Source organism: Thunnus thynnus, chromosome 9, assembly GCF_963924715.1.
Source record: "Thunnus thynnus chromosome 9, fThuThy2.1, whole genome shotgun sequence".
Lineage (NCBI taxonomy): Eukaryota > Metazoa > Chordata > Actinopteri > Scombriformes > Scombridae > Thunnus > Thunnus thynnus.
In genome coordinates this window covers 20,668,468-20,689,632 of record NC_089525.1, presented here as the reverse complement: position 1 = coordinate 20,689,632, position 21,165 = coordinate 20,668,468, and the positions used below count along the sequence as shown (strand labels likewise).

At 41.5% G+C, this 21,165-nt stretch overlaps 1 protein-coding gene across 3 annotated transcripts in view; it reads right to left on the bottom strand.

Annotated features, from left to right (window-relative positions):
• The window catches only part of fgf13a (fibroblast growth factor 13a), a 117,401-nt gene that overhangs the window by 36,720 nt on the left and 59,516 nt on the right, over window positions 1-21,165 (bottom strand). The gene's annotated exons all lie outside the window — the stretch shown is intronic.

Sequence of the window (21,165 nt, the reverse complement as noted above, 5' to 3'; positions counted from 1 at the left end):
CCTGCCTGGTACTAACCAATACCTCTACTTCTGCCCTGTGCAAACACGAACAGACAGATCTCTGCGCTAACAAAAGCAGGATCCCAGGTTTTGCTTCAGTCGTACCACCACTGGTAAATCCAGACCATCACTCAAGCAGGCAGTTTTGCCCTACAGGAGGATGGCGGGGTTTATCGCTGACAGTTAGGAGGACACAGAGAGAGGGGATGAGAGTTAGGCTGAACTGTGCAACAGCGGCACTAATCAAACACCTAAGATGATACTAAAGAAAGTGAAAATGTGTATAAGCCTGATAATGTCTGTCTTGCTGTTTCTGCATCCTGTGCAGCTGGTTTGATGGAGAAAGAAAAATACAAAATAGAATTCAATAGCACAAGTGAAACTGGTAAAATAAATAAAGGAGGAAGTCATATTTGAAATAAACAAGAAGGCTTTAGGAGTGGATATTCTTACATTTAGGTATAATCTTTTAAAAGGCACAAATATATATAATATATATATTAATCATATATATTACACAGATTGCTCTATCATAATTTGTTCTGTAGCTTTTGCATGCAGAAGCCTCAGAAGAAAATAGTGCTCTTTTGTCATCTTTGGTATATTTGTGGACTATATTTGGCTCATTGGAAGTCTACCACAGATCTATATAGTGTGCTCATGTGCAAGTGGGAGTTGTCTGAAGATCATTGCATACTACATGAACTCTGCCATCCAAAAATCAGACCCAGCAAAGAGGAAAAGCAGCGATCTCTGGTTTAATCCAAATGCAAATAATGTTTCCATCTAAAAAAATACAGACACGAGTAGTGACCTCTGTAACCAACACCTCTATTAGACTCTGTAAATAAGGAAGACGAGCAAGAAAGGCACAAGGACGCACAAAGACTTTCACTTACACACACACACACCCACACACAGAAACTGCTCCCATGCTGTGTGTGTGTGTGTGTGTGTGTGTGTGTGTGTGTGTGTGTGTGTGCTTTGGTTGCTTGTGTAGCAATGTGCCATGGGTACATTAATTACTGTAGTGCCCCAGAATGCCCGTCTACTGTGGCCTCCCGGGGGCACCTTCACTGTACTGTGCTCACACACTGACACACTAGTACACACAGACATACACACACACACACACACACACACACACACACACACACACACACACACACATTTAATGAGAGAATGGAAAACAATTATGTCTAAAGTCATGATGCAATTACGGTAGACATAGTAGTACATTAAATACAACCAGCAAACAACAATTTTTATTTTTGAATACATCGTGCTAAAATGCATGTATAGATAGTGCATGTTTCTATTTGATACAATACAGGCATTGCGGCTAAAAGATGTTTCTTCTCCTACTTCACCTGCACCGTCTGCTGTCATAGAAAAGGGTTGAGAGGAGGGGTAGCATTTGCCCTTCCTTAAACTGTATAGTTTTACAAGAAGTACCTTTTGATCTGCATATACATCTACTGTAACAGAGTGAGGACCGCAGGACTTCACACAGACCCAAAGGGTCGCAGCACCCTGCTGCTTTTGCCACCACTGGCCACTAGAGTGCAGAACTCCAGAGAAAAAGGAGAAGACGGGCCTTTTTGCTGCCAAGGTTGAGCATTATGTTGACCTTTGTATTATTAAATATAACCAAACAATTAAAGCCATCTCTTCTTATTAATATCCCGAGGCTGTCATGATAACACCGAGGGTTTAATGAATTTCTAAATTCAGAGAGAAAAGAGGCCTCCAAGGGCAAACACTGAATAAATGGGGAGGTTAACCTTGCTCATAGTGTTTAATAGAGGGCAAAGTTGCATACTTGGATTGTGCTCGTGATTGTATCGAATATTTAATGTCAGACTAAATTAATATCTCCACATATCATCATTGCAATCTGAAAAAGCAGGATTTTTAGTTTAACCTCTGTGTGAGGGGATGAAGGGAAATATTATCAGGGGGAAAAGGAATGATCTCTGATAAGCTCAAAGGGACACTGCTAAAACCATACAGCCTCTTGGCAGCACTCTCCTGGCTGTCTGCTCTTTGTGTGTGCACTGGTACAGTAAATCCACGACAACAGCAGCTTGCAGCATGCTAGGCCACCGGTGCCATAGTGATACCACGCGTTACCATGGAGACTGCACATACGTAAGATGGTGTGTGTGAAAGATAGAGACAGAGTGAGAGAGAGAGAGAGAGATAATGTGCTCTGAGAATGGGGGTTGGGTATTGCAGAACAAGAAACCATCAGTCACTCAAGGTTCCAGTAGGGGAGGGGGGCTAGAACACAGTCATGGCTGACATGGCAAGCCCATGGCAATGATTGTGTGATCTATAACACCCCTTTAGAACCAGAGGGCTGTGTTGAGAACACAAAAACAAGAGGTTAGTAGACTGAAACCCAAGTACATTATTTCTCCCAGCGGCTAAACCAGGATGATCTCCACCGTTGGGACAAATATGCGTGAAGGCTGAGTGCAGAGAAAAAACCCTCATTGTTCATCAGTTGTGTTGCTTCCTTATTCGGTGTTTCATCTTGTATTGAAAGTGCCAGAAAGTTTTAAAAGATTGTTATTTATTGGCAGGGTAAGCTTGCATGTTTTTAATCGCAGCGAAAATAACATCAAATAGATATATCGTTCAGATGATGTCTGCGCTGTGTGCCAGTCTGCTCCTCATTAAACCACCACCGGTTCCATCTTCATCTCACTTAAAAACGCTGAAACTAATTAGGAGCAGACAGAACGCCTGCCATTTGTCATTTAACCTCTCACCTTTTGTATAACAACTGGCTTCAAAGTCTTTGTCATCTGATCAGCACTGCCTTAGAATCTCTCACACAGAGAAAATAAATACAGATCTTTTTTTTTTTTTTACCCAAGCAAAAGGAACAAAATTCTATTTTATACATCAATAAAAGCTAAATATGGCAGTGAAACAGAGTACTGAAGCAGTTTCAAGAACTGAACACCTGCCAGACACTTTGTAACAGTTTGACTGATAATGATGGAAATTGTTGAAGAGGCACAATGCTGAATATATTTCATCCATAATGTTTATTTGCAATCTGAACCTTCACAGCTAAATATAAAATATGACGTAAATATTTAGTTATTTAATTATGTAAATAAGACATTTTAACCACTTACTACAAGACATGCTGTTATTGTGATTATAAGACCACCGGCACTAGGACATAATGAGAATGAGTTGGTACATGTTTTTGCTTTTCACTGAGTGCTGCACTCAGTTGATCATTTTATTTGTGGGCAAGAAATGATTCAATATTCTCTATTTTCAAAAAATAATTTAAATAAAATGATACAGTTTGAGCTAGATAGTACATCCTGATTAAAGAACAGAACACAAATGCTAATATCAAAATGGATTTTACATGTTCCTCTTCAACCTGTACTGTCAATCAAGAGATAACAATCCACATATCTGTGTTTGAGAGTAGACAAACTTATTAGTCCCTTGCAGGTGCTTGGTATACCTTTTAACAGCAATCACTGAATGAGACACCAATACACCAGGGAATGTATTTACACAAGCTTAACTCTACAAGTTGTCAATTCTTAGTTTATAATTGCATGTGTAGTACGTAATTTAGCTTGGAGGCGTACTGTGGGCTTCCAAACACTGTGGCCTCTGCATTCTTTGTGTCAGAATATGTGTGTGTGTGTGTGTACGTGTGTGTGAATGTGTGTGTGTGACTGCCTAGGCTGTAATGACGTGGAGAAATCTCAATCAGAGGCACCAAACGGTGTGTGAAATGGCCAGGATTCAGACAGCAGCCTGCTCAGAATGACTAATGCTGTACCAGCAATGTGCTCTCATAATCCCGACACATACAAGAGTTAAAGCTACAGGCCACACAGGCTCTCTATTCCTCTTGTCCTCTAACCAGCTGACCCTTGTTTCAGTTATGACTTCAAATAAGATGGAGATGTTTGGCAATACTTTACTATAAAGCTCCAGGTCACAGACCTTGAAGACCTTGGAGGTGAACCCCTCTGATTAAAAAAAAAAGGCTGATTAACAAAGTCTAGCATGTCCTCTTTGTCCCTCAGGCACCATGAACAGAAATATGAAAAAAAGAGGCTGGTTTATTCAACGCTTGGATCGGTTATGAAACATCAATGAGATGATGTCAGCGAGCTACAGTTCTGTTTGCTCCACTAATGGAAATTGAAATGTAATATCTGTGTGTGTACGTGGATGCATCTTGTGTGCAATGTGTGTGGATGTGTCTGCCAATATCATGACCCCGCAGCTCTCAGGTCCCCTGGGGGATTGTGGGTGAATCATAACCAATGTAGTTGTAAGCCGGAGGAAGGTGGCTAAAAGCCCCTGTGACTGATTGCTGTGCAGGGAGTCCTAGACAGTGTAAATACTTTAAACAGCAGTAGGTCTTACAGAACTAAAGCCACATTACAAGGTTGATTCAATAAACAGGACTCAGTTCATATTATATGGAAAGCACTTTAGTTACATAGAAGGCTGAGGACCAAGTTCAAAGCAACATCCAGGCTTCAAATAATGTCGTTTTGGTGATATACACAAATAGCTTGGTGCACATGAAGCCTGTTTCTAGGTTAGCTACAGTCTCTGATGCCACATTACTTTTCCATCAGCCAGCTGAGGATGAGCAAGAGGAAGATAAGATCATACAGCATGCACTTATACACTTGTGTATACATAATTCAATGAGAAGCAAACACACACATAACAGACACACAGTGACCAGCCTGCCAAATCTAACATGAGTCTCTAAATGACTGTCATCAGAACAACATCCAGTATCTATCATTGCCAGCATCACAACAGGAGGTAGCCGGAGGAGGAAATCAAGTGCGGGAGATGCTCCCTTGCCAAAATGGATGACTGAACAGTCACATGTGTGAATCATAGATGGTGAGTCAATGGAGGCCCTTTGGCGATATCCATCACGGTGGGAAAGCAAAAGAGAGACAGCATTTAGGAGTTGAAAGACCATAAGTAACAAAATCACTTTTATTCTCTTTCAAGTTATCCCTCCTCTATTAACCAGAGCACACCCAGGAAATGGGCTCTTGTCACAGTGAAGAGGAACATCTGGTATCAAAGAGAAATCAAGGAAGTGTGCTACAGCCAAAATAAAGAAGCGCAGACTTTCTAAAAGTTTGTATTAATAACTCCATGCTAATTTTACCCTGTCTAGCAAGAGCAGTCTTAGTCCCAGAATACAGTAAGTGAAGTGATGTTGTCCTACATATCCCCCACCAGTATGACACATCAAGGAAAGAAATGGAGTGAGATTAAAGGCTTCATCTCAGACACCAGCTGGCTTAAACTGTCTTCTTACTGATGGAGACACAAAGGAAAGCTTTGAGACGGGCACAGACTACAAGGTCATGTTTGTGTCTTTTTTTACAAGTCCCTAATATTGGACACAATTGTCATCTTAGGTGATGGACACTTCCTAATGAGGATCATGAAAGCACAAACTAAGCTATTCTTGAAATTTAAACTATAGAGAAGAGAAAAAAATTGTGTTTTCTTGCTGGAGGGAAACGCAGACTCTTGTGTAGGTGTCTGTCGTCTCTTTCATCCAAGTATTTGTCCATTAACCAGATCTCTGTCCTCAGAATAACCCCATCACTTCCCTTGTCTGGCCTCAAGAATAGCTGTGAATATTATGCAATGAGGTCAAATGTGCAGTGCAGCGAACTGGATGTGAACATTAATGAAGCTCATTTTAGTCCGGCCACACACTCTGGATTTCCCCCGCCACCGATGCATTTCCTCAAGGAAGGTGTTATGGGTTTCATTCCCCTGGTGGGGGGAGTATGGTGCAGTGATGTCTCATGATGCCTCACTGCAGATCAGAGAGACAAGGAAGCTACACAGAGTATAATGCTTCCTCAGCTGGTGTGTATACAGTAACTGATGAATGGTCATATGTGGATTCCAAATCTATGGCGCCACACTTGAGGTTCAAATGATTGTGTGTGTTTATAAAAAAAGATCAGAATATGTGTAAACATGCCAGTGCGATTGCATGGTTCAGATTGGCATGGATTATTTCTGTATACTTAAATGCCTGATGTGTTAGGTGGAACAGATCGACTAAGCTGGAAGTGACACGACAGGAGACATGACTCAACTGATGGGAGTGGGTGGGTAAATAGGTCATGTTCCCTACACAACACAGAGTATCCCACTTTTCACTTTCATTCCCTGTGCTTGTTAGTGAAGTCAGCACAGAGAGAAATCAATGGAAGTATAATGACAATGGATGGTAGTGGACCAGTGTTTGGAACATAACAGGTGGGAGGAGCTGCGCAGAGCTGATAGAGAACCCTCCAGAGCTATGAAAAAAACAAAACTAGGCCAAAACACAGCAGTAAAGCAGTAGTGGCTCTCTGTGGCCTGTAGTTGGCATATTATACGAAATGCAACACTGCTAAAGAATGGCACTGGACTTTTAAAATCATAATGTCGCCTGCAGTCATAATACAGTGTTCTAATCTAATCCCTTTGCCTACATTACATGAGGATAGGATGTAAACACCAGCCTCCAGGGAAATGCTTTGTAACTGGTGACTACTTGGCCAGTGTGTACGATAACTGTGTACTCGCACACAACTGACACTGACTAGAATCAGAGTCCTCTCTCAAAGGCAGAGGGCTAACATGAAGTTATACTCACAAGTGTGAAAAATGTTTTGAGTACCTGTAGACAACCCTTAGAAATCACCAAAATATCTAAATTAGTTTCATGATTTAAGACTAAACATGCTGATATTCAAACTACCTTTTGAGGACTTCAGTGTTACTCATGTTTTAGTTTAAACTTTGTTTCTCCACAATGCAGTGCATTGGAGCCAATTAAGCTACCATTAATCATGGCTTTATTTTCAGTAGCTGTATTTATCAAATTTATTTATTAATTTATTTTAGTTTTAGGTGAATCAAAACCAGACATGGCAAAAGGAAAAAAAACTTTATCTACAGGTGTTGGCTACAGCAAGAACATAGATAAGTGACTTAAGACAAGAAATGTGATGCTTACAGTTGAGAATTGTGAAACAGAAATGTTTCACAATTTTGAAGTTCTTCAGTTTGTTAACCTAACCCTAACCCTAAACTGTTTTGCAAATGCAAAATTGTTTTATTTTGATGTATTTGTTTTAGATGATTGGTGAATAAAAATGGTCTAGTAAAAAGTGTCAGAAGGTAACCACCACCTGCTGTAGCCAGCTGACACCTCAAATCAGTAATCTGACTAATCTCTCAAGCAGCATCTTATATCTATTCTACTCTTTGATTTGCTTTGCAAACAGTTAAATAGGAATGAACCCTGTGCAATATTCATGTTGTTCAATCTTGCTGTCTTTATGAACCCATCAAAAAGGATGAAGAGGGACCCACAAGATCCAAAGGCAGAACTTTTACTGCTTGTGTGTGTGTGCGCGTGTGTGTGTGTTGTGTTCTGCAACCGTGGCGAGAGAAGGGATCTAGAGGATTTTGAGGTGGTTCTGCCTTTTATCTCTGTAACAATGTATTGCCCGACTCACTAGTCCTGTCTGTTTATGCTGAGTAAGAGCTTGACTGTCTGAATCTCACTGTACATTTAAAAATCATCAAGAAAAGCAACAGGTGTACAGTACTATTTCTGCTCAACCAGTCTACAGGATCTGCATTCAGGTTGTTGCAATTTTAGAGATGGTGATGAAAACAGTCTGGATGAATTCATCACTGGGGAATACAGAGATGATTAAGAGTGGAACTCATTATCTGATTGAGGTTTAGTGTGTTCTTTGTATATCCAAAGGTGGAATAACACCACAGTGTCCCTGGTTCTCTCCAGACTCCTCCTTCTATCAGGCCCTACAGCCAGTGGCGTGTAGTAAGTCAGAGGTCATGCTTTATCATGATTGAATGATTGCACTGGTCCCTCTGCTACCAATTGAAGGATCAGTGCAAATGACTGGAGCTCATATCAAATTACTAAGGCTAAGTTCCCCTGGCAACGCAGCTGCTGCAGTATATCGTGTCTGACGCTCAGTCAGTTTACAGAAGTTGCTGCCACAAATGCGCTCATATTCAACAAGTCCGAGCAAGGCTATCTTAGTACTGCTGTAGCATAGAGAATAGGAAAAGCACTGTTCTCTAGGCATGACCCGTAACATGCACCATCATCCAGGGTCAATGTGTGTGTTTGCAATTGAGGAGATAACATGAGGAGATTAGGACATATTAACCAGTGCTTTGGCAGTCAGGAGTGCAGATTAGTAGATGGCGGCTGCGTGACACTGGCCTGTTGCGATGATGGTTTATGTGTGATCATCAGGACTGCCTCCCTGTCTGCCTGATTGCTGCCCATTACATCATACTGAACATGCATCAGAGGCCTTTGACATCCCTACTTACACACATACACACACATACCAACAGAGCAGAGCCAAGAGCGCATATATAGTATTTTGATCTTTACACTGAAGAGGTACTTATTTTATCACAACATGTAAGTAACATGTTGTTTTTTGATTCACATTTTAACATTCTGATATATCATAACCTGAATTCATAACCTGAATTCATTTTATTTTCTTGTCTTTCTTTCCTTCTGAGAATATGTATGTGTGTGTGTGAGTGAGTGAGTGAAAGAGAGAGACAGAGAGAGAGAGAGAGAGAGAGGGGAAAATGCCGAGACAGCTGTCAATATACGCTGCACGGCCTGATGAGATGTGCAATGTCTAATTATCTCTCCAGCCACTGGATTAGTGAGCTAACACTAATGGCTGCCATAAGGCCGTCACACACACACACGCACACACAAAGCTCAAAAATGCAGATCACACCAACAAGTGCAACCGGATAATTCTCCTAATACAAAGAGGATAGATGTGCTGTGATTTTTGGCACTTAAATATTAGAGACTTGTAACTATATGATATGGTTTTGAGGAAAAAGAGGTAGAAGGCCTTGAGGGGTTTGGTAAGTTATGTAGCATGCCTTCATTGCTGCAGTGGTGTGCATATGTGTTTGTATGTGAGCATGCATCCTGTAAGGTCTCACTGGCACCTGACAGCTGAGGTTCAGCACAGCCACACACATGCAACACCTCTATGTTATTTATTCAGTCCAATGCACCGACCTGTCCCACTTGGTCGCTCGTCTGCGTGCTGTAAAATTAGATTTGGGTCTGTGATAATGACTCTCGGCCATCCTGTTCTCGGCATACTGATGCAAGAAGCTCGATGGAGGGTGTGTGTGTTTGTGTGTGTGGTGAGAACGGTGAAGGGGAACGAGGCTGTATAAACACACTCTGCTGGAGCTTGTTGGAGGTAAAGGGCACGTCATACAGGCCAATGGAGTTACTTACATTAGGGCTCATTTGACAAACACCTGCAGAGGGTAATGGAGGAGCACTGTGCAGTACACCTTAGTGAACACGAACGCGTGCTGGAGGGAGCTGATGAAGGTGACAGGGCTGCCAACTGGCAAGCAAGAGGGAGCACTGTTTGACAGATGAAGAATTATCATTTCATTAACAGTATGCATTATTTATATCAGACTCATCTATTGTCCTGGCACATACATTTACAATGCCCTTGAGAGATCACACTGGGCTTCTAACGATGGAGAGAAAATGATTTAACATTATCATGTTGAGTATTTTTATTCTTTCAGTAAAACTTAACCTTCCCTGTTTGATATGTAAGTATATTTTCATCCGTTTTATTAAAAAGAACTTGAAACTAACTTTGAGTGAGAATAAGAGGTCTGAGTTTTTTGAACTATCACACTTGCAGGCACACACCTTCCCACATTACAATATAATACATTTATATTGTCTCTCAGATGTGCAAAGATGAAGAGGGGTAAGGTTAAGCAAACATATCAGAAGTGAACCATAAAACTCTGTAAGCATATAGGCAGATGATGTTGACAATGTAAACAGTCATTACAAGACATCATCCAAATGATTAAATATATAACTTGGATGCTTTAGCTGCTTTTTTTTTTTTTTACAGTGGCTGCTGTTGCAAAGTTGGGGAGGAGATTGCACAGCACTCAGATCACTGAGTCGGCATTAAATTTGCTAAGGCAACCGAAGAATACTCTGGACACTTTCCAGACATTTAACCACCATTGAGAAGGAAGTAAACAAATAATCTGTCTCGAGCACAGCACACAAAAATACAACCAAGAAAGGAAGACGGGGGAAGAAGACAGAAAACCCTGGCTGGCTGGCACAGCATTTAACATTTTTCTTGACTAAAGGTATTTGCAAGCAAGTAAACCAACTTTTTTCCAACATCTGGCAATATCACTACATGGTATATCCTCTGTATGTGAAGGACAGCATGACTATTCTCGTCTTTAATCTGGGTTTCATCAGGCTCTCTGGAAGAGCCAAGCCGTCTCAGGGGCTGGCAGGCGACATGATGGGAAAAATTGGGTGTCTGTATGAATCTGAGCCAACAGTAGCCCTGGCCGGCAGGCTGGCACATTACTTGACTGGCACATTACCCCTTGAGATGAAACATGCAAGGCTTTACATAACCCCGCCAGCACCTAAAATGACCCTCCAACTGTCTGTATGTGCCAAACTGGCCTGTTGTTCTCTGGGTCTCCGCCTGACGTGGTGCTTAGGCAGTTGTTTCCTTGATAAATTGAAAGACGTCAATCACTATTTTACACAGTTTAGATTATTATGTACTACATACAGTACAGTAACTCACAAGTGGGTAGAGTAGCATGGACTAGTTGTGATAAGGTTGGTTGATGTGGTTCAGATTTGTAAACATGATTTTTGTAGGCTTGGTGGAACACATCATCCAAGCTGACAATGTCATTGCAGGAGACATGACTCAATGGATGGGAGTGGATAGGTAAATACAGTAGAAAAGGAATAGGGATTCCATGTGTGACCTCTCAGTTGAGTTCATTGTCACCATACCAAACCCTTATTCAGATAACAAGAAGACACCCAGTCACTGCTATTTTCTGAAGGGGAGCAGATACCAATCAATACTGGACATTTGAGACCAGTAGCCTACCAACATTTGAGAGTTAAAAAAAAAAAAGTATGATTTTGTCGTTAAAAACGAAACTTGTATTATTTGCACTTATTGGCACACATATATTAGGACAAGACAGATATATTTGTGATAAGCTAATAATGGCCATTATAAACTGTCACAGGATGTAGAAAACATGCTGAAGAAAAACAAAGGATTCAAAGCCAGTGACATAAAGCCAGAATGCCAATCAGTTACAGACTCATTTACTCAGTCCTGCCCGGTCAATACTGTGTCAAATTGCCTTTCCATCGTTGATATCAAAGACTGTCAGATAAAACACATCTGATATAGCTCTAAAAATATCTCAGGTGACAACTCGATCAAAAGAGAGATGATTCAGGCATTGAGTAGCTGCTTTTTGTCTCAAAATTAAGTACACAGTACACATAACTTTTGTATAAACCTCATGAGTGAAAGAAAAAGAAAGGGAGAGTGGGAACAGTCACTATACCAGCGAATGTCTGTGTTGTGACTTGGGCAGAGGAACAAGCTGATGAATAACTAGCAGAGGGATGCTGCAGTGTTGGCAGAGGACCAAATACTGTACATATTGTGCAGCCTATTGACACTGACCGGATCAAGTGGGGTTCTAGATAGCTGTGGGCAATATGGCTCAAATCTTCTATCATAGTATATGCACAGTAACTTTAAGTTTCAATATTTATATCATTGTAATACATTTTCTGAAAATTAAGTTGAGAAACTGTTTATAGATAAAATAACCAGATGGTAATGGCTGTTTTTGGTTGATCCAGTCAACTGAATCCCTGATAAATCAAAGATAACAACGATTGCCCGCAATTGCCAGCCACACCCATAGATATTAAAGGGATGCTGCATCATGTATTCTTTGGATTGAATTGCATTTTTGTACTTTTCAGTGATGATCAATAAAAATTATTAATGATAAGCAATATCTAAAGCAACAGTTCCCATGAGGGCCAGGTCACATTTCTCAGTCATTACAGCTCCTATGTATAGGACTCTGATTTTGGCAACCCCTTGTAAAATAAACTGATAAGGAAAGAAGTATCTGAAAATCTGTGGATGAAAGCAAAATATATACTACACCAGTTTTCAGGGCTTTAAGGGATGTTCCACACAAAAATTCATTGCACTTCAAGTACTTTTTTTGGCAAGCATGTCAAACAAGGCTATACCAAACAGGATTTAGTATTTGTTGACTTATATATTACATCTGTGATTTAACTTCTCCACAAAGAAGGACACAACTTTGCATGTGTGTAGTCTCTACTGTATCTCGGCAGTTGTCAGCAGCCACTTTGCTAGCCTCCCTTCTAATGTGATGCTGACTCAGCAGTTCGCCTCATTGCCCCAATTAAATAGCTTAATGCTTGTTTACTCTGGGGAAAACTTACACACTGCTTGTGTCACAGTTACTACAACCTGACTGCTCTACTGAATATTCCTGTTTAGCTCAGATTTAGAGGCTGCAATGTAGTTAAACGGGAACTTTTTCCTGAATAAAACAATAATGCAGCAAGTCCATTAGAGACATAAGCTGGGATTTTAGTGTCAAGCTGGGTGAAGGTACAGTACGTCATATCCGAGTCAGGCAGTGAGAGTGATGGGGACTATCTGCGTCCAGAGTAAAGCTCCTAATGTGGACCTGGAGGATAAATTCACATAATGCATTTGGCTATAGTGTGTGGAATATAAAGCAGCATTTTATCGTACAGTACTTACATGTTTTTATTCCTGGGTATGCAGTAAATATATATAATTTTTTTCACAGTCCATTACATAAGGCACATTTTGGAATTTCATTAAAGTTAGTCTCGTAGCATGCAACATGAAAATACTGCATAATATACAGTCTGATTCAACAGATGTGGACTGCCATTAACAAGGATGGACAATGACAAACAGTCAACTTCGCTGACAAGCTACATGCTTATAATAGAAAAGTTTGAAAAAAGTTTTGATAAGGCAGATAATTTGCCACAAATACTATAATGGCAATCAAGGCATTCAATTTTTATTGTGATTGTCTAGTACAGTAGCTGTTACATCCAAAAGTTGGTAACTAAATCCTCTGCCGACAAATCATTTTACCATTACTACAGTACCTATGCCATGTGTCATGCCCTCCATTTCTGCCTCTTCCTCCAGCAAGCCTGCAGCCACTCTCTCCTTATGTGTGCGTTTGTCTAAGGTGTGTGGGAGTCAGGCAACCAGCTGCCAATCATCATGATTAGCCCTGCATAAATATATGGTTCAGCCTCCACGTCTTCACCAGATCGTAGACTCTGTTCATGCAGTTAGTCATGCTTCCAGCCTTTTGAGTCTTGTTACTGTTCTCCCTGTAATCTGCATTTATCTAGTACCTGTTTCCTTGTGCTTGCAATTAACCTCAGCCTGACTCCAGCCCCTGTCTCCAGACCTCCTGCCTCATCTGCCTCCCTCATCAGCTCTGCACAACTCCATGCCCTCTGGATACGAGTCTGCCTGGCTCCCCTCAGCATTTCCCCTGCCCTGCTTGGCCCAGCTTCTGCCTGGCTCCCCTCAGCATTCCCTCTGCCCTGCTTGGCCAAGCTTTACGTCCAAGTCTCAGCCCCAGGTTTCCAGCTACCTGCTAAAGCCCTCGCCCCCAGTTTCCCAGCTACCAGCCCAGCAATAAACTATCTTTCTAATTTATTCACTGCCTCCTATCTCGGTGTTCTGCACAGGTTCACGAGCCTAGCCCTAACACCATGATAGTAGTGCTGTGCAATTCTGATTGCTTAAGAGATTTATTTTTCAAACTTGGAATGACAATGGGGTTTCAGCCCAATTTATCATCTGCAGTGACTGGCACTCAAATTAAGAACATGAGTAATGCTCCATATACTGCACATACAATATGTATAGATTGAATATACATTCATAGCTTCGGTTTACTGTATTTCTGGACAGAATGGACTCAAGTCATTTCCCCTTCATTTCATTCTGTGTGGCTGCTGCTGAGTCTGCCACGGAGGAAAGGACTTGCGATTTGGAGGCGAATAAGAGAGGAGTGTTAATTAAATAGACAATGATCGAATGTAATAGGCCTGGCAACTTTACTCTGCTGGTCCCCAGAGTAGTTTCTTGTTAATGTTGCCATACACACTTACTCCTTCTGTTTGTTTATATGCCTTTGGTTTAAGCCACAAGAGGAGCCAGAAAATAACACTGCATCAGCATCTCTGCCTAAATCCGAGGAAATACGTATGTGAAAATGTGTGCTTGTGTTTATATGCATGACCTTAAAAGAGCTGTTGAATGTCTGAAATGTAATTTATAATGTAATATAGAACTTCTCCTCTCTATATAGGGGATTATTTGACATAAATGTTGTCTCTCCATTATAGGTTTAATCTCTACACTTCTTAGTTGTCAAAGGAGTTTATTTTTAATGTGCATTTACTGTCCATCTGGATGAGAGTAGGCACATGTTAAAACTTTTATATGATGTAAAATGCTCAATAGATGGGGCCAGAAAGGTCAAGTAAGCACGGCAGTATTTATAGTGCTGATGTGACACTGACACTCTCCTGCCATCCTACTCTCTCCAGGCACCAAATCACATTATCATACACATTATTTATTCATGCATATTCTATTTATGTATCGACTTAGACAAAAAGAGTTGTTGCTTTCATGCAGAAAGACAGATTCAGAAGGAAAGAAAGACAATTAAACAAGCTGTTATTGGAGTGCATCCTAAGGCTGCATGCTTGTCTCTTGTCAACATTGCAGTAGTGTGCAGGACTCGGTGAGACACTGCAATGGGATACTGTTATAAGGAGCGACGCTGGCCCCCTGGAATGTAATTGCACTGTGTCGACTTTGTGGTGAATCAACGCCATGCATTTTACATCGAGTGTGGGGAATGGATGGGGCTACTACTCATCCCTCTTGCACTTCTGCTTACATTCTCATGGCTGAGTGGGCAGCAGATGAGTTATTTTGTCAATAAGGCTGAAACAGATTAGATAATAGCCTGAATGTTGAGCAACACGGGTGCTAGACCTCATTCATTACTGATTTCATCACATCGCTTTAGATATAGTATCTTGGAGCTCACAGTTGCTTAACATTGTAATAGCTGTTGACTGTGATTAGAGAGAGTTGATGTAGCTTTTTAAATGAAGTTTGAAATTGGACTGGTTGGCCTTTTTTTAGTTGAATCAATGTATCTACACCTCCCTGCACTGTTAAAACTCAGATATCAAATCTTCAATGGTTGCAGCATTTTCAAAATGGTCCCGGCTCATAACTGCATTATCACACAAAAAACATACATGAAATAAAAAAAACAGCAGCACAATTTTCATTATAATGAATTACAAATCTCAAGCAAGTTTCAAATATCTGCTAGCTGGTATTCATACAGTAGTGAATTTCATCCTGTACTGCTTACCGTGTCTCTTTCAGACACATTATAATTGTATGGCCCACGAGAATTCAAGAGTTGGAGAGAGAGAATATGAGAGAGATGAGCATGTATATGAGAGAGGAAAAAACTAAAGGTGGTGAGTAGCTTCTTCTACTCAGATCATTTGTAATTTGAGCGATTCATGAGCAGATAATCTGAAATTTTATGTCCATGACGCAGTCCAATTTCTATTTTCTAAAACTCCTGAAATGTAAACCTGACTTCTAAGTCAGTGCCTTATTTCTTAAAAACTGCCATATTTCTTTTTGCCATAATGGTTAAAGAGCAATATATGTTTAAAACACATGCACACTGCTCATGCTTTATATTTCTGTGTTTATGTCTCTATATGGATGTGTGTCTGTCTGTGTATATATTGCATAGCCAGGAACTATAAACACAAAGTCGTGTAGTCGTCTGCATTATGGATGGAGTATTTACATAGTTCTGCCCCCTCAGGCACCATCTTTTGTTTCTGCTGTGGAGAAACAGAACAGAGCCAAAGAGAGAAACTGAAGCAGAGGAAACAGGAGACAATGATTTGAGAATGAAGAGGAAGATGAATCAACAGGTGGTGACAAAGACTGAGCCAAAGAGAGTCAGATAGAGAACAAAGTGATTGACAGCAGGCCTGAGAATGGAGAAAGAGAGTCCAGTGCACTCTGTATGTCGGTGTTCTCATGCTCCCTGCAGCTCTACTGAGATGAACTGATATGATTTGAACTCATCCTCTGGGGTGCTATAGTCCAAGCCCATATGCTGCTGATATGTTGCTCTGTTAAGCATGTCTCCAGTGACATGTGAAAGCAATATCTTGGAGTTTCTATCAGCCACCTCAATGTGGTGCTGGGATATGCATCAGAAGAATTAGACTCAGAGGAAATAATACTGTAGATTACCAAACTTTGTCAAAGTCTCATTAGATCTCCCCTCACTGTACCTTTCAGAGGACTTGTTACTGTCAGCAACAGGTACAACAGATACAGCAAATACGGCACACACACTCCAGCATCTCATTTAAACAAACATCAATAAAATCTTTTAGATCATGTCATTAACTATTTGATATAATCTAACCATGTATGGAACATAGACAACCAGCAGTCCTGACTAAACAGTATCTGCTGCAATCCGGTGTGACTTACAAACTCTATTCAAGGGTTGTTTCATTCTAGAATCCAAAAATCATTAATAAGTGCATCACAAAGCAGCTGGAATGCTTTTGTCATGGTAACAATGTGACAATGTGACAAGGCTTAGATCTCTCAAAACATACAACCTTCCTGTTTTTACTTTTTAGACCAAATAACACCCAAAAAGGTAAGTGCAAATATATCCACATCTTCTGTATCTCTCAAGTATTGTAGGTATTTATGTGTTATTCATACCTTTTGGTGAAGGATGTAAGCAAAGAGCTCTGTATTGTCAGTTGTGTGTGTGTGTGGCCTACTCCACACATGGTTTCACGCAGTTTCTATCCGCATCATGCATCAACATTAATGACGTCCTCATGAAGAGCTTACGCAACAGCTGTAGTCTCCCCTCCTTCCTTTGTAAATTTAGTCACGTCCAACTAGAGCTGCAGCCAAACTGAATAATACATCTATACTGCTCTAGCCAGACCTCCGCTAGTATACCACTTCTTTATCTCTCTCATACAAGGATAAGTGCATGTCAATCAATCAATCAATCAAGTTTATTTGCCACGTGCAATCATTCAGGCACAATCGCAGCGCCCATCAGTTCCTTCAAATTGTGCAATAAAAATAGATTAAATAATTAATGATTAGTAATAATTGAAACTAATTAGTAATAATATATTTGTATGATTGGAGGGGGGCAGTCTTAGGCAGTGATGCAGTTAGGATCCTAGGGGCCTGAGGGCAGGGCCTGTGCTGGCCTGGTGTATCTTTAATGATTCTCTTAACCTTATTCTTGCAGCGCCTGCTGTAAATATCCTTTAGACAGGGTAGAGCACCGAATATCATATGTTCAGCTGAATTAACCACTCTTTGCAGGGCCTTGCGGTCCTGCTTGGTGCTGTTTCTATACCAGGTAGTGACGTTCCCCAGGACGCTCTTGATGGTGCAAAAATTCCTCAGCATTTGAGAGGATACCCGGAAATTCCTCAAGCATCTGAGGTAAAACAGTCTCTGCCTTGCCTTTCTCACCACCAAGTCAGTATGCAGCTCCCAGGTCAGGCCCTTGGTGATGTGGACTCCAAGGTACTTGAGGATGTCTACACTCTCCATTGAGGACTCGTTGATATTAAGAGGGGCGTAATTTCTTCCCTGCTTCTTTCTTGTCCACTATCAGCTCCTTAGTCTTGCTGACGTTCAGGAGTAGGTTATTGTCCTGATACCAGCAGGTCAGATCTTCTACTTTCTTCAGGTAGGCCTTTTCATTGTTATCTGTGATCAGGCCAACAACAGCTGTGTTGTCAGCAAACTTGACGATGGTGTTGGAGTCAAAAGTGGCTACAAAGGATGAGGGTAGAGGAGGTGTGCCCGCTTACCCTCACCACCTGGGGTCAGGAAGTCAATGATCTGCATGCACAATGAGGTGTTTAATCCCAGATCCTTGAGCTTTGTGACAAGCCTGGAGGGAACTATGGTGTTGAACGCTGAACTGTAGTCAGTGAACAGCAATCTCACATAGTTCCCTTTCTTGTCCAGGTGAGATAGGTTGGTGTGGAGGATATGTGCTATGGCATCTTCCATTGATTGGTTGGGACAGTAGCCAAACTGTAGTGGGTCCAGTGTGCTGAGTAGTGAGGAGTAGATGTAACCCTTGACCAGCCATTCAAAGCATTTATCACTACAGAGGTGAGTGCCACTGGGCGGTAGTTATTCAGGCAGGCTGGTCTTGTTTTATTGGCAACAGGAATGATGGTGGACTTCTTGAAGCACATGGGTATGGCAGACTGAGCCAGGGAGAGGTTGAATATCATTGTGAACACCGGCACTAGTTGGTCAGCACATAGTTTGAGGATCTGCCCACTGATACCAACTGGTCCTGCTGCTTTCTTGGTGTTCACATGTTTGAAAGCACCCTGATGTCATGCTCAGAGAGGGTGATAGGTGTGAAAGGTGTACCCACCCATCCGTTAACCTCTTCTTCAGCTGTTTTTGCTTACTAGCTGCTGATGATCTCAAAACAAGCATAAAAGTTGTTTAGCTCACTTGCTAGAGACACATCAACACTTGACAAGGAGGTGGGGGCGAATGGTCTCGTAATCTGTCATAGTTCTTAGACCTTGCCATAGGCTTCTGGAGTTGTGCTCCTCGAATTGTAGCTCCACTTTCTTCCCATTGTCCCTTTTTGCCTCCTTTGCTGCCCTCCTTACATTGTAGGCTGCTGCTTTGTAATTTTCCAATGTTTCCAGACTGCAACCCTAAGTTGTAGGCTATAGTGTATGTGTTTATGGCATGGTTCTGGTAATCCATGGTTTCTGGTTGTGGAATGATTTAACTGTAGTTTTGGGTACAGTTGCTTCTATTGTTTTACAAATAAATCCACCACAGAATCAATTAATCTATTTATGTCATCTGTAACATCAATGGTAATGTCCTGGAACTGGCTCCAGACTGCATCATATAGTGCAGACTGTAGGGCAGCCTCTGATTGGCCTGGCCATTTCCTGACCTTTCATGTCACTGGGGGCATACGTCATAGTTTGTTTACATACTTTGACCTCAGCAAGATGGGCGCATGGTCACTCTTCCTGAACGCAGGTAGTGATTTCGCTCTCTAACTTTTTTTGAATGGCATGTAACAGTGGTCCATAGTGTTTATTCCTCTTGTGGCACAGTCAGTATGTTGATGGAAGTCAGCAATAACCTTCTTAAGGTTAGCCTGACTGAAGTCTCCAGCTTCAAAGAGCACAGCATCAGGATTAGTGATCTGTGAGCATTTCAAGTCTTTACAAAGAGCCAACAGGGCAGCCTCTGTACTCACCTGTGGTAGGATGTAGACTGCTGTGATAATGACTGATGTAAATTCCATTGGTAGAAAGTACGGTCTGCATTTGATTGACAATAAATCCAGATCAGGTGAGCAGGAACGGGATAGCACTGTAATACTCCCACTGTCACACTAATCCTTATTCACTATAAAACACACGCCTCTTCCTTTTTTCTTTTTTCTCCTTTTTCCTGTCTGACTGATATACTGAATAGAGCAAACTTGTTGAATTCTGGTGTCCAGTAGTCCAGGATTTAGCCACGTTTCTGTGAAACAAAGGACATTACAGTTCCTGATATCCCCTCGGAAACTGATGCAGGTGAGGAGATTGTCCAGTTTATTATCCAATGCCTGTGTATTGGCTAGCACGATGCTTGGCAGAGAAGATCTGTAAGGCCGTGAACACAGCTGGTATTTAATCCCTCCACGTTTTCTCCAGTGCTTCCTCTGATGTTGAGATGGACGCAGAGATGGTCTTGCTTGTCTATGTGGTTGGGATCGAAGCTGGTGTTTATCCTCTCCACATTTTCCTCAATATTTACATTGTTTACTCCGATTTTTACATTTGAAAACCTCATCCAGCCAAGTGGCAGGGTTGGCAGGAGGAGAGTTTCCAAAGTGGTGAGTTGATAATTTCCCTATCCTGATGAGTGACTCGTAGAGCCATGTTATCAGTATCCAATATTATCCAATATTATTCACAAAAAGTTCACAAAAGTGCACAAATTGAGCGGAGCTGACAGAGAGGCAACTGGAAAGGTCTATGCCTTCTAGAAGGTGTGCTTGAGTCCTTCAGCGGTTAAACAGACCGCCATCACTAGGTTAACTGATATCTAAGCGCAGAAATATCATGGACCTCTTTCAGATACAAGAGACGACAGAGTGGTGCATTGCAGAAAACACATCAGTAGTGAGATAATTCATATCTTACCTATCAGGAAGTCTGCGAAGGAAAGCAATTTCTACAATCTTAGCACTCTATTGTGGGACAGATGATAAATGAGGGCAGTCATAGAACCTGAGTGCCAGACATTGCAGGGTATAGTAGCATGCTTGGAGTGCAAAGGGATTTTTTTTATTTTTTACTTTACAGTACGTATACAGTACGCAGACATTTCCTCATGCTGCTACAAGCACAAGGGAGGAAAAGAAAGAGATGAAGGGGAAAAGATTAACAAGGTTGTGGAAAGGAAAAAGTAATGTAAAGGAAGGAAGGAAGGAAGGAAGGAAGGAAGGAAGGAAGGAAGGAAGGAAGGAAGGAAGGAAGGAAGAACGGAAGGAAGGAAGGAAGGAGGGAAGGAAGGAAGGAAGGAAGGAAGGACTGACAGGGTAGAGTGCAGCAACTAGGACCATTGAGCCACATGGCAGAAGCATAGGGAACACAAGGAACAAGAGCAGGGGACTTGCAGTCTGTAGCTGAGTAGATCCCTATGAAGTCATGAATATGAAACACTTCAATCTCACATAGTCTTCAGGACAGGGGGATAACACCTTTTTTTTTGTTCCGTGAGGCTAGTGGAAGTGGAAGCACATATTAAAATTGCCTAGTCATTGAACTCATTAGGGTGGCAGCTGCCTCCATCTATGACCCCTTTCTTTTTGCACTTTGTTTTGGTCTGTGCATGCGCCTCAGGGTGGCAATGACCGAGTTAATGGTTTGGGGTAGGGAGGGGTGGGAAGGAGCTACAGATGCTATGCTCC